The following is a 12,676-nucleotide window of genomic DNA, read 5'->3' as shown; positions in this document are numbered from 1 at the left end:
TGTGTGTGGCAGTGTAGTTTGTGTGTGGGAGTGTAGTTTGTGTGTAGGAATGTAGTTTGTGTGTAGGAGTGTAGTTCATGTGTAGAAGTGTGTTTTGTGATTTTGGGAGTGCAGTTTGTGAGTAGGAGTGTAGTTTGTGTGTGGGAGTGTAGTTTGTGTGTAGGAGTGTTGTTTGTGTGTGCGAGTGTAGTTTGTGTGTGGAAGTGTAGTTTGTGTGTGGGAGTGTAGTGTGAGTAGGACTGTAATTTGTGTGTAGGATTGTAGTTTGTGATTAGAAGTGTAGTTTGTGTGTGTGAGTGTAGTTTGTGAGTGCAGTGTAGTTTGTGTGTAAGAGTGTAGTTTGTGTGCGGGAATGTAGTTTGTCTGTAGGAGTGCAGTTTGAGAGTAGGAGTGTAGTTTTTGTGTGGGTGTGTCGTTTGTGTGTAGGAGGGTAGTTTGTGTGTTGGTGTGTAGTTTGTGTGTGGGAGTGTAGTTTGTATGTAGGAGTGTAGTTTGTGTGTGGGAGTGTAGTTTGTGTGTCGGAGTGTTGTTTGTGTGTGCGAGTGTAGTTTGTGTGTGCGAGTGTAGTTTGTGTGTGGAAGTGTAGTTTGTGTGTGGGAGTGTAGTTTGTGAGTAGGACTGTAGTTTGTGTGTAGGATTGTAGTTTGTGATTAGAAGTGTAGTTTGCTTGTGGGAGTGTAGTTTGTGAGTGGAGTGTAGTTTGTGTGTAAGAGTGTAGTTTGTGTGTGGGAATGTAGTTTGTCTGTAGGAGTGTAGTTTGAGAGTAGGAGTGTAGTTTTTGTGTGGTTGTGTCGTTTGTGAGCAGGAGTGTAGTTTGTGTGTGGGAGTGTAGTTTGTGTGCAGGAGTGTAGTTTGTGAGTAGGAGTGTAGTTTTTGTGTGGGTGTGTAGTTTGTCTCTTGAACTGTAGTTTGTGTGTGGGAGTGCAGTTTGCGCGTAGGATTGTGGCTTGTGTGTCGAAGTGTGGTTTGTGTGTAGGAGTGTAGTTTGTATGTCAGAGTGTAGTTTGTGTGTAGGAGTGTAGTTTTTGTGTGGGTGTGTAGTTTGTGTATGGGAGTGTAGTGTGTGTGTGGGAGTGTAGTTTGTGAGTAGGAGTGTAGTTTGTGTGAGGGAGTGTAGTTTATTGTGCAGGAGTGTAGTTTCTGAGTAGGAGTGTAGTTTGTGTGTGTGAGTGTAGTTTGTGAGTAGGAGTGTACTTTGTGTGTGAGTTTAGTTTGTGTGTAGGAGTGTAGTTTGTGTATTGGAGTGTAGTCTGTGTGTAGGAGTGTAGTTTGTGAGTAGGGGTGTAGTTTGTGAGTAGGAGTGCAGTTTGTGTGTAGGAGTGTAGTTTGTGTGTAGGAGTGTAGTTTGAGTGTAGTAGTGTAGTTTGTGTGTAGGAGTGTAGTTTGTGTGTAGGAGTGTAGTTTGTGTATTGGAGTGTAGTCTGTGTGTAGGAGTGTAGTTTGTGAGTAGGGGTGTAGTTTGTGAGTAGGAGTGCAGTTTGTGTGTAGGAGTGTAGTTTGTGTGTAGGAGTGTAGTTTGTGTGTGGGATTGTAGTTTGAGTGTAGTAGTGTAGTTTGTGTGTGGGAGTGTAGTTTGTGTGTGGGTGAGTAGTTTGTGTATTGGAGTGAAGTCTGTGTGTCGGAGTGTCGTTTGTGAGCAGGGGTGTAGTTTGTGTGTAGGAGTGCAGTTTGTGTGTAGGAGTGTAGTTTGTGTGTAGGAGTGCAGTTTGTGTGGAGGAGTGTAGTCTGTGTGTATGACTAGTTTGTGTTTAGGAGTGGAGTTTGTGTGTGGGAGTGTATTTTGTGTGTGGGAGTGTAGTTTGTGAGTGGGAGTGTGGTTTGTGTGTAGGAGTGTAGATTGTGTTTAGGAGTGTGTGGGAGTGTAGTTTGTTTGTGGGAATGTAGTTTGTGTGTGGGAGTGTAGTTTGTGTGTGGGAGTGTTGTTTGTGTGTGGGTTTGTAGATTGTATTTAGGTGTGTAGTTTGTGTGTGGGTGTATAGTTTGTGAGTAGGAGTGTAGTTTGTGTGTAGGAGTGTAGTTTGTGTGTGGGAGTGTAGTTTGTGAGTAGGAGTGTAGTTTGTGTGTGCGAGTGTAGTTTGTGTGTAGGAGTGTAGTTTGTGTGTGGGAGTGTAGTTTGTGAGTAGGAGTGTAGTTTGTGTGTGGGTGTGTAGTTTGTGTGTGGGTGTGTAGTTTGTGTGTATGAGTGTTGTTTGTGTGTGGGAGTGAAGTTTGTGTGTAGGAGTGTAGTTTGCGTGTGGGAGTGTAGTTTGTGAGTAGGAGTGTAATTTGTGTGTGCGAATGTAGTTTGTGTGTTCAAGTGTAGTTTGTTTGTAGGAGTGTAGTTTGTGTGTCGGAGTGTAGTTCGTGTGTAGAAGTGTATTTTGTGAGTTTGGGAGTGTAGCGTGTGTGTAGGAGTGTAGTTTGTGTGTGGGAGTGTAGTTTGTGTGTAGGAGTGTCGTTTGTGTGTGCGAGTGTAGTTTGTGTGTGGAAGTGTAGTTTGTCTGTGGGAGTGTAGTTTGTGTGTGGTAGTGTAGTGTGAGTAGGACAGTAAGTTGTGTGTAGGATTGTAGTTTGTGATTAGAAGTGTAGTTTGTGTGTGGGAGTGTCGTTTGTGAGTGCAGTGTAGTTTGTGTGTAAGAGTGTAGTTTGTGTGTGGGAATGTAGTTTGTCTGTAGGAATGCAGTTTAAGAGTAGGAGTGTAGTTTTTGTGTGGGTGTGTCGTTTGTGTGTAGGAGGGTAGTTTGTGTGTAGGAGTGTAGTTTGTGTGTGGGAGTGTAGTTTGTGTGTGGGAGTGTAGTTTGTGAGTGGATTGTAGTTTGTGTGTAAGATTGTAGTTTGTGTGTGGGAATGTAGTTTGTCTGTAGGAGTGTGGTTTGAGAGTAGGAGTGTAGTTTTTGTATGGGTGTGTCGTTTGTGTGTAGGAGGGTAGTAGTGTTTAGGAGTGTAGTTTGTGTGTGGGAGTGTGGTTTGTGTGCAGGAGTGTAGTTTGTGAGTAGGAGTGTAGGTTTTGTGTGGGTGTGTAGTTTGTCTGTTGAACTGTAGTTTGTGTGTGGGAGTGCAGTTTGCACGTAGGATTGTGGCTTGTGTGTCGAAGTGTGGTTTGTGTGTAGGAGTGTAGTTTTTGTGTGGGTGTGTAGTTTGTGTGTAGGACTGTAGTTTTTGTGTGGGAGTGTAGTTTGTGTGTGGGAGTGTAGTTTGTGAGTAGGAGTGTGGCTTGTGTGTAGTTGTGTGGTTTGTGTGTAGGAGTGTAGTTTGTGAGTAGGGGTGTAGTTTGTGTGTAGGAGTGCAGTTTATGTGTAGGAGTGTACTTTGTGTGTAGGAGTGCAGTGTGTGTGTTGGAGTGTAGTTTGTGTATGTGTGTGTAGTTTGTGAGTAGGAGTGTAGTTTGTGTGTGGCGGTGTAGTTTGTATGTAGGAGTGTAGTTTGTGTGTTGGAGCGTAATTTTTGTTTGCGAATTTAGTTTGTGTGTAGGAGTGTAGTTTGTGTGTAAGATTGTAGTTTGAGTGTAGTAGTGTAGTTTGTGTGTGGGAGTGTAGTTTGTGTGTGGGTGAGTAGTTTGTGTATTGGAGTGTAGTCTGTGTGTAGGAGTGTAGTTTGTGAGTAGGGGTGTAGTTTGTGTGTAGGAGTGTAGTTTGTGTGTAGGATTGCAGTTTGTGTGTCGGAGTGTAGTCTGTGTGTATGACTAGTTTGTGTTTAGGAGTGGAGTTTGTGTGTGGGAGTGTAGTTTGTATGTGGGAGTGTAGTTTGTGAGTGGGAGTGTAGTTTGTGTGTAGGAGTGTAGTTTGTGAGTGGGAGTGTAGTTTGTGTATGGGAGTGTAGTTTGTGTGTAGGAGTGTAGTTTGTGAGTGGGAGTGTAGTTTGTGTAGGAGTGTAGTCTGTGTATAGGAGTGTAGTTTGTGTGTAGTAGTGTAGTTTGTGTGTAGGAGTGTTGTTTGTGAGTGGGAGTGTAGTTTGTGTATGGGAGTGTAGTTTGTGTGTGGGAGTGTAGTTTGTGTGTAGGAGTGTAGTCTGTGTATAGGAGCGTAGTTTGTGTGTAGTAGTGTAGTTTGTGTGTAGGAGTGTAGTTTGTGAGTGGGAGTGTAGTTTGTGTGTAGGAGTGTAGTTTGTGTGTAGGAGTGTAGTTTGTGAGTGGGAGTGTAGTTTGTGTATGGGAGTGTAGTTTGTGTGTGGGAGTGTAGTTTGTGTGTAGGAGTGTAGTCTGTGTATAGGAGCGTAGTTTGTGTGTAGTAGTGTAGTTTGTGTGTCGGAGTGTAGTTTGTGAGTGGGAGTGTAGTTTGTGTGTAGGACTGTAGTTTGTGTGTAGGAGTGTAGTTTGTGAGTGGGAGTGTAGTTTGTGTATGGGAGTGTAGTTTGTGTGTGGGTGTGTAGTTTGTTTGTAGGCGTGTAGTTTGTGAGTGGGAGTGTAGTTTGTGTGTAGGAGTGTAGTCTGTGTATAGGAGCGTAGTTTGTGTGTAGTAGTGTAGTTTGTGTGTACGAGTGTAGTTTGTGAGTGGGAGTGTAGTTTGTGTATGGGAGTGTAGTTTGTGTGTGGGGGTGTAGTTTGTGTGTAGGAGTGTAGTCTGTGTATAGGAGCGTAGTTTGTGTATAATAGTGTAGTTTGTGTGTAGGAGTGTAGTTTGTGAGTGGGAGTGTAGTTTGTGTGTAGGAGTGTAGTTTGTGAGTTGGAGTGTAGTTTGTGTATGGGAGTGTAGTTTGTGAGTGGGAGTGTAGTTTGTGTGTAGGAGTGTAGTCTGTGTATAGGAGCGTAGTTTGTGTGTAGTAGTGTAGTTTGTGTGTCGGAGTGTAGTTAGTGAGTGGGAGTGTAGTTTGTGTGTAGGAGTGTAGTTTGTGTGTAGGAGTGTAGTTTGTGAGTGGGAGTGTAGTTTGTGTATGGGAGTGTAGTTTGTGTGTGGGAGTGTAGTTTGTGTGTAGGAGTGTAGTTTGTGAGTGGGAGTGTAGTTTGTGTGTAGGAGTGTAGTTTGTGTGTAGGAGTGTAGTTTGTGAGTGGGAGTGTAGTTTGTGTATGGGAGTGTAGTTTGTGTGTGGGAGCGTAGTTTGTGTGTAGGAGTGCAGTTTGTGAGTAGGAGTGTAGTTTGTGAGTGGGAGTGTAGTTTGTGTGTTCGAGTGTAGTTTGTGTGTGGGAGTGTAGTTTGTGAGTAGGAGTGTAGTTTGTGTGTAAGATTGTAGTTTGTGTGTAGGAGTGTAGTTTGTGTTTGGGAGCGTAGTTTGTGTGTAGAAATGTAGTTTGTGTGTGGGAGTGTAATTTGTGTGTAGGAGCGTAGTTTGTGTATTGGAGTGTAGTTTGTGTGTGGGAGTGTAGTTTGTGTGTGTGTGTAGTTTGTGTGTAGGTGTATAGTTTGTGTGTGGGGATGTAATTTGTGTGTGTGAGTGTATTTTGTGTGTAGTTTGTGTGTTGGAGAGTAGTTTGTGTGTAAGAATGTAAGTTGTGTGGGAGTGTTGTTTGTGTGTAGGAGTGTAGTTTGTGTGTAGGAGTGTAGTTTGTGTGTAGGAGTGTAGTTTGTGTGTTGGAGAGTAGTTTGTGTGTAAGAATGTAAGTTGTGTGGGAGTGTAGTTTGTGTGTAGGAGTGTAGTTTGTGTGTAGGAGTGTAGTTTGTGTGTGGGAGTGTAATTTGTGTGTGTGTGTAGTTTGTGTGTAGGTGTATAGTTTGTGTGTGGGGATGTAATTTGTGTGTGTGAGTGTATTTTGTGTGTAGGAGTGTAGTTTGTGTGTTGGAGAGTAGTTTGTGTGTAAGAATGTAAGTTGTGTGGGAGTGTTGTTTGTGTGTAGGAGTGTAGTTTGTGTGTAGGAGTGTAGTTTGTGTGTAGGAGTGTAGTTTGTGTGTAGGAGTGTAGTTTGTGTGTTGGAGTGTAGTTTGTGTGTGGGAGTGTAGTTTGTGTGTAGGAGTGTAGTTTGTGTGTAGGAGTGTAGTTTGTGTGGGGGAGTGTAATTTGTGTGTGTGTGTAGTTTGTGTGTAGGAGTGTAGTTTGTGTGTGGGAGTGTAATTTGTGTGTGTGTGTAGTTTGTGTGTAGGTGTATTGTTTGTGTGTGGGGATGTAATTTGTGTGTGTGAGTGTATTTTGTGTGTAGGAGTGTAGTTTGTGTGTAGGAGTGTAGTTTGTGTGTAGGAGTGTAGTTTGTGTGTGGGAGTGTAATTTGTGTGTGTGTGTAGTTTGTGTGTAGGAGTGTAGTTTGTGTGTAGGCGTGTAGTTTGTGTGTAGGCGTGTAGTTTGTGTGTAGGCGTGTCATGGGGAGACACACAGGCGCTGTTTTTGAAACTGGTCGTAGAGATGTACTGCACTGAATCAGTCCCTTCGGTCCGACGCATCCATGCTGACCCGATATCCTGTCCTAATCTCGCTCTATTTGCCAGCATTTGGCCCACATTCCTCTTCATGTCCGCATCCAGATGCCTTTTAAATGTTGCAATTGTACCAGCCTCCACCACTTTAGGGTTTAACACATAAACCCTCAAGTACTACGCACATACATAGGATCCCTACAGTGTGCAAACAGGCCCTTCAGTGCAACAAGTCCACACTGACCTTCCAAAGAGTATTCCACCCACCCCCCTGTTCCACATTTATCCGTGACTAATGCGCAAACCCACACATCCCTGAACGTAATGGGCAATATAGCATGGTCAATTCACCTAACCGGCACATCTATGGACTGTGGGAGGAAACCAGAGCACCTGGAGGAAACCTGGAGTGCTCCTCTTTCCCAGAAAGTGTTTATTCATGTCTGTCCCTTAATATTCTACCGTGACACCGCCTCAGCATATCCCACAGCCCCTGGCGTCTGGAAGCACTGTCATATAGGGAAGGCGGCAAATTTCAGGCACAGCTAGCCCACACACAGAGACACACAGCAATGTGACAATGGGTAAATATTCGATTCTTTGGCACAAATTGAGGAGTAAATATTGAACCAGGACACTGGCATAACTTTGAAATATTGGGCAGAGTCTTACAGAGCACTGGGCCACACGAACCCTCTGAACACTATCCCACCCAGACACATCCCCCTCCGCTGTTACTCTATATTTCCACTGATTATACCTCGAACCTACACATCCCTGAACACTATAGGCAATTTAGCGTGACCAATTCACCCTAATCTTTGGACTGTGGAAGGAAACCCACACAGACATGGGGAGAATGTGCGAACAGACAGTCACCCGAGGCTGGGATCGAACCTGGGTCCCTGGCGCTGAGAGGCAGCAGTGCTTACCACTGAGCCATTGTGCCACTTATACAGAGTACAAAGACACACAAATACATGTAGGAATACACATAGGGTAAAAAATGAGGTCTGCAGATGCTGGAGATCACAGTTGAAAATGTGTTGCTGGTTAAATCACAGCAGGTCAGGCAGCATCCAAGGAATAGGAAATTCGACGTTTCGGGCATAAGCCCTTCATCAGGAATGATTCCTGATGAAGGGCTTATGCCCGAAACGTCGAATTTCCTATTCCTTGGATGCTGCCTGACCTACTGTGCTTTAACCAGCAACACATTTTCAACTAGGAATACACATACTCTAATATACATAGGAATACACACATGCAGTCCTTAGGAATGTTCATGGACAGACACTTAGGAATACACAAAGACATCTACACAACAGGAACATACATATGCAAATTTACATCCAGATAATAATTCATATGGGAGGCAAGACCTAATGCTATTATCGAAGGGCGACTAATCGAGAAACTCAGCTAATGTTCTGGGGACTTGGGTTGAGTAGCCATTTCATAACCTCTGCCTCACAACCTCTCTCATCATCGCAATCTCTCAAATATATTTAATGATCTAAGTCGAGAATCCAAAGGATTCATAATGTTTGGAGTGAAGTAATTTCTAGTCCTGAATAATTGGACCCTACTCCTGGGAACATCATCCCCAATTCTAGACTCTCCCGCTGTGTTGGCCCACACCCCATCAGGTTGTTGAAGGTTTCAATGTGATCACCCCTCAAACCTCTAGCCAGCATTACCCCATTCACAGAGCCTTATAACAGCCTCCTGGCTGCTCGTTGGCTAACTGCAAAGGATGCTGGGTATATTGGCCAAGTAAAACTCTGGAGTCACAAAACCCGCACACCAGACACAGTGCAAACACAGAAACCAGGCACTAATGACATTAGTGTAATGTAAAAGGCAACAGTTATCCTGGGCAGGCATATCCCCCAATAACTTATCCACCAAACAGAGCAGGGCCCAGACAGAACAGCACTGACAAATGATTGACAACACTCCAAACTGTTAAGTGAATCTCCATGATTGGCCAGAATACAGAAAGTTCCAGAAAACCATCCGAAAAAGTATAAAAACAGGGTTCATCTGCAGGCTGCTCTCTAGAATCTTCTGGAAGCTTCCAAGGAGACCAGCATGGCAAGAAGCAGAGATCTGCTGGCCAGGGAGAGAGCGACTGTGTAAATCTACGAGACTGTAAGCTTAGGGGGACAAACAGAATTCGAGAGAGTATGCTTCATATTCAAGGTTACTGTCACTTGTTTCCTAATAAAGTTGGGAATGTTTCACATTGGTGCTGACTTGTGACTTGTGACTGCTCCAGTATTATGGGACACCTGGGCAAATACATTCATAACATTCTGGTCGGAGTTGTCTCACTTGTTTAAGGGAGGAACTTGACAATGATCTGTGTTCATAATCCCATCCAGTGGCCCTCTGCTCGGCCAGCTCCAACCGAGTGTCTCCCTGTGTAGATATGTGCTCAGTGTTCCCGACGTGGTCTCACTCCAATCCCCATTCGAGGAGAAAGTGAGGGCTGCAGATGCTGGAGATCAGAGTCTAGATTAGAGTGGTGCTGGAAAAGCACAGCAGGTCAGGCAGCGTCCGAGGAGCAGGAAAATCGACATTTCAGGAATACAGAGGGGGAAGGAACTGAGAGATAAATGAGGGTGTTGGAAGTGGGGCTTGGGGGGAGGGTAGGTGGGAAGGTGCTAGGTGGATGCAGGTAGACAGTGAGGACCTACAGATCTCTTCCCAAAAATCCAACATTTCATTTGTCTTTCTAAACGCTAGTCGTACCCGTATGTTAATTTTCAACATTTCAAAGTTACCTACCATTTTGAAACCATTCTGTTAAAGGCAGAGCAAAAGCCATTGTCTGAAACGCGGAGTCACTGTCTGAGCGCAGCAGGTGGCCTGTTCACTTTCCCACGTGAATCCTGACTGCAGCTGCTCCCCATTCCCAGAAATAACAAGGTAAATGTCTGTCTTCGCTGCTTTCACTACACACTGGCTTCAGATTGAATCTGCCCACTGCCACAGGACCAGAGAGGTCTAATTTAGGATGGACTTTTACCTCAGGACAGTCCCACAACATGCTCCACATACCCCTCATCTGCTCCCCCTCACTCCCATCCCTTCTCCCTCCCACATCTCCATCCCTCCTTACCCACAGCTTCCACCAACTCCCTCTCCTTCACCTGTCCTTCTCCCACCTCCCACTCACCCCCACCTCCCCCTCCCCCACCCATCACCCCCACACCACTAACCACCCCTCAGCTCCTCATGCCCCACCTTCCTCACCCACAGCACCCCATCACCCTCTTACCTCTCCTTCAGCCCCAACCAACCCCCTCTCCCTCCCCCAACCACCCTCTCAACTCCAATCTACCCCTCCCCCTCCCTCACCCTTTCAACCCCAATCTCCCCCTCCCCAACCTCTCCCCTCACCTCCCCCTCACACCCCAACTCCCACTCACCTCGAGCTCCCCCTGTTCGCCCCACACTTCCCCCTCACTCCCATCCATCTCAACTCCTCCTCCTCCAGATCCTTCTCCCCCACATCCCTGTCAACCCCAGCCTACCACTTTTCCACCCCATCACCCATGGCAAATAGTCCGTGTGGAGGACGTGAGTGAGTGAGCAGGCCGTGTGGAGGATGTGAGTGAGTGAGCAGGCCGTGTGGAGGACGTGAGTGAGTGAGCAGACCGTGTGGAGGATGTGAGTGAGTGAGCAGGCCGTGTGGAGGAAGTGAGCAAGTGAGTAGGCCTTGTGGAGGATGTGAGTGAGTGAGCAGGCTGTGTGGAGGATGTGAGTGAGTGAGTAGGCCGTGTGGAGGACGTGAGTGAGTGAGCAGACCGTGTGGAGGATGTGAGCGAGTGAGTAGGCCGTGGGGATGATGTGAGTGAGTGAGCATGCCGTGTAGAGGATGTGAGTTAGTGAGTAGGCCGTGTGGAGGACGTGAGTGAGTGAGCAGACCGTGTGGAGGATGTGAGCGAGTGAGCAGGCCGTGTGGAGGAAGTGAGCAAGTGAGTAGGCCGTGTGGAGGACGTGAGTGAGTGAGCAGACCGTGTGGAGGATGTGAGCGAGTGAGCAGGCTGTGTGGAGGATGTGAGCGAGTGAGTAGGCCGTGTGGAGGATGTGAGTGAGTGAGCAGGCTGTGTGGAGGATGTGAGCGAATGAGTAGGCCGTGTGGAGGATGTGAGTGAGTGAGCAGGCCGTGTGGAGGATGTGAGCGAGTGAGTAGGCCTTGTGGAGGATGTGAGTGAGTGAGCAGGCCGTGTGGAGGATGTGAGCGAGTGAGTAGGCCTTGTGGAGGATGTGAGTGAGTGAGCAGGCCGTGTGGAGGATGAGAACGAGTGAGCAGGCCGTGTGGAGGATGTGAGCGAGTGAGCAGGCCGTGTGGAGGATGTGAGTGAGTGAGTGAGTGAGTGAGCAGGCTATGTGGAGGACGTGAGTGAGTGAGCAGGCTGTGTGGAGGATATGAGTGAGTGAGCAGGCCGTGTGGAGGACGTGAGTGAGTGAGCAGGCTGTGTGGAGGATGTGAGTGAGTGAGTAGGCCGTGTGGAGGATGTGAGTGAGTGAGCAGGCTGTGTGGAGGATGTGAGTGAGTGAGTAGGCCGTGTGGAGGATGTGAGTGAGTGAGCAGGCTGTGTGGAGGATGTGAGCGAGTGAGTAGGCCTTGTGGAGGATGTGAGTGAGTGAGCAGGCCGTGTAGGGGATGAGAACGAGTGAGCATGCCGTGTGGAGGACGTGAGTGAGTGAGCAGACCGTGTGGAGGATGTGAGCGAGTGAGTAGGCCGTGTGGATGATGTGAGTGAGTGAGCAGGCCGTGTAGAGGATGAGTGAGTGAGTAGGCCGTGTGGAGGACGTGAGTGAGTGAGCAGATCGTGTGGAGGATGTGAGCGAGTGAGCAGGCTGTGTGGAGGATGTGAGTGAGTGAGTAGGCCGTGTGGAGGATGTGAGTGAGTGAGCAGGCTGTGTGGAGGATGTGAGCGAGTGAGTAGGCCGTGTGGAGGATGTGAGTGAGTGAGCAGGCTGTGTGGAGGATGTGAGCGAGTGAGTAGGCCTTGTGGAGGATGTGAGTGAGTGAGCAGGCCGTGTGGAGGATGTGAGCGAGTGAGTAGGCCTTGTGGAGGATGTGAGTGAGTGAGCAGGCCATGTAGGGGATGAGAACGAGTGAGCATGCCGTGTGGAGGATGTGAGTGAGTGAGCAGGCCGTGTGGAGGATGTGAGTGAGTGAGCAGGCCGTGCAGAGTGCATGCTGGCTTTATTGTGTCGGGGTTACGAGACATCGCTGGTCATTCCCCCAGAGCGGTTGAGACTGTCCGGAGCTGGGTGGTATCCTGGGACTAGCCTGTGCATGGTCTGATGTCACTGCCTTCACTGCCTGTCTTGGGGGACGTGGACATGGCATGCCTGCACCATGCAGGGCAGCCCTGGGCTGACCGTCATTGTCTGGGTGCACAATGGGCACAATGGGCCTGTTAAAATCCTCCAGGCCATCGTAAGCTCATTGATGGCGGTAGATGTGAGCATGGGCCTCACCCTGAGCATCAGCTGTCTTGGCATTGTGCAACAAACCCTCCCAACCATCAAGATCCACTGGGAAACTTTAGGGAATGTTGACCACGTCCAACCCCTTGATAGTGTCCTGTTGACCAAAGCAGTTATTGATGAAGAGATCTGGCATGGCCTCCAGTGTGCTAGCACAGCCTCCGGCCCTATGAGGAAAAGGGCGTCGAGGACAACAACATCAGATCTGACTCCAAGCTCATGGGATACAGGGCTGTGGTGGTTCCCACCATCCTATACAGCTCAGAGACATGGAGTGGCTACAGCAGGGATCTCCAGGTGCTGGAGCAGTCCCTCCAACTGCTGTCTGAGCAGGATCCTGCAAATCCACTGGGAAGACAGACACCAACAGCAGTGTCCTCGACTAGGCCAGCATCCACAGCATCAAGGCACTGACACTCCCACGCCCCAGCCTGATCGGCTGCGATGGCCTGGGTACGTCGTTCCCATGACTGACACAAGGCTCTTCAGGCCGGTGCTCCCCTCCCAGCTCCCAAACGGCAGCCGCGCCCCAGGGGAACAGAGAAAGTGTTTGAGGGATACCCTCAAGGCCTCACTGCAGCATCCCCACCAACTCCTGGGAATCACCGGGCCAAGACAGTCCGAAGTGAAGTTGGAGTATCTTGCCTTTCGGAAAAGGTGGAGGCCAGACATGAACAGCGTAAGGAGGACACTACCACATCAGTGGCCCACCCACCCTTTCCCATGACCACCACCTGCACCAAGTGTCACAGAGCCTGCAGTGGTCTGTCCAGCCACCTACAGGGTCACTCTGAGACTGGAAAGAGAGTCAACCTCATCTGCAAGGGGCCGCCAGTGATAATGATGATACTTGACATGAGCTGAATATTTAATACCTGTTTCTTGTTATTTTAATGGACCACACA

This window comes from Hemiscyllium ocellatum, chromosome 24 (assembly GCF_020745735.1).
Source record: "Hemiscyllium ocellatum isolate sHemOce1 chromosome 24, sHemOce1.pat.X.cur, whole genome shotgun sequence".
Lineage (NCBI taxonomy): Eukaryota > Metazoa > Chordata > Chondrichthyes > Orectolobiformes > Hemiscylliidae > Hemiscyllium > Hemiscyllium ocellatum.
The sequence above is the reverse complement of the archived record's forward strand: the minus strand, read 5'-3'. Positions refer to the sequence as shown.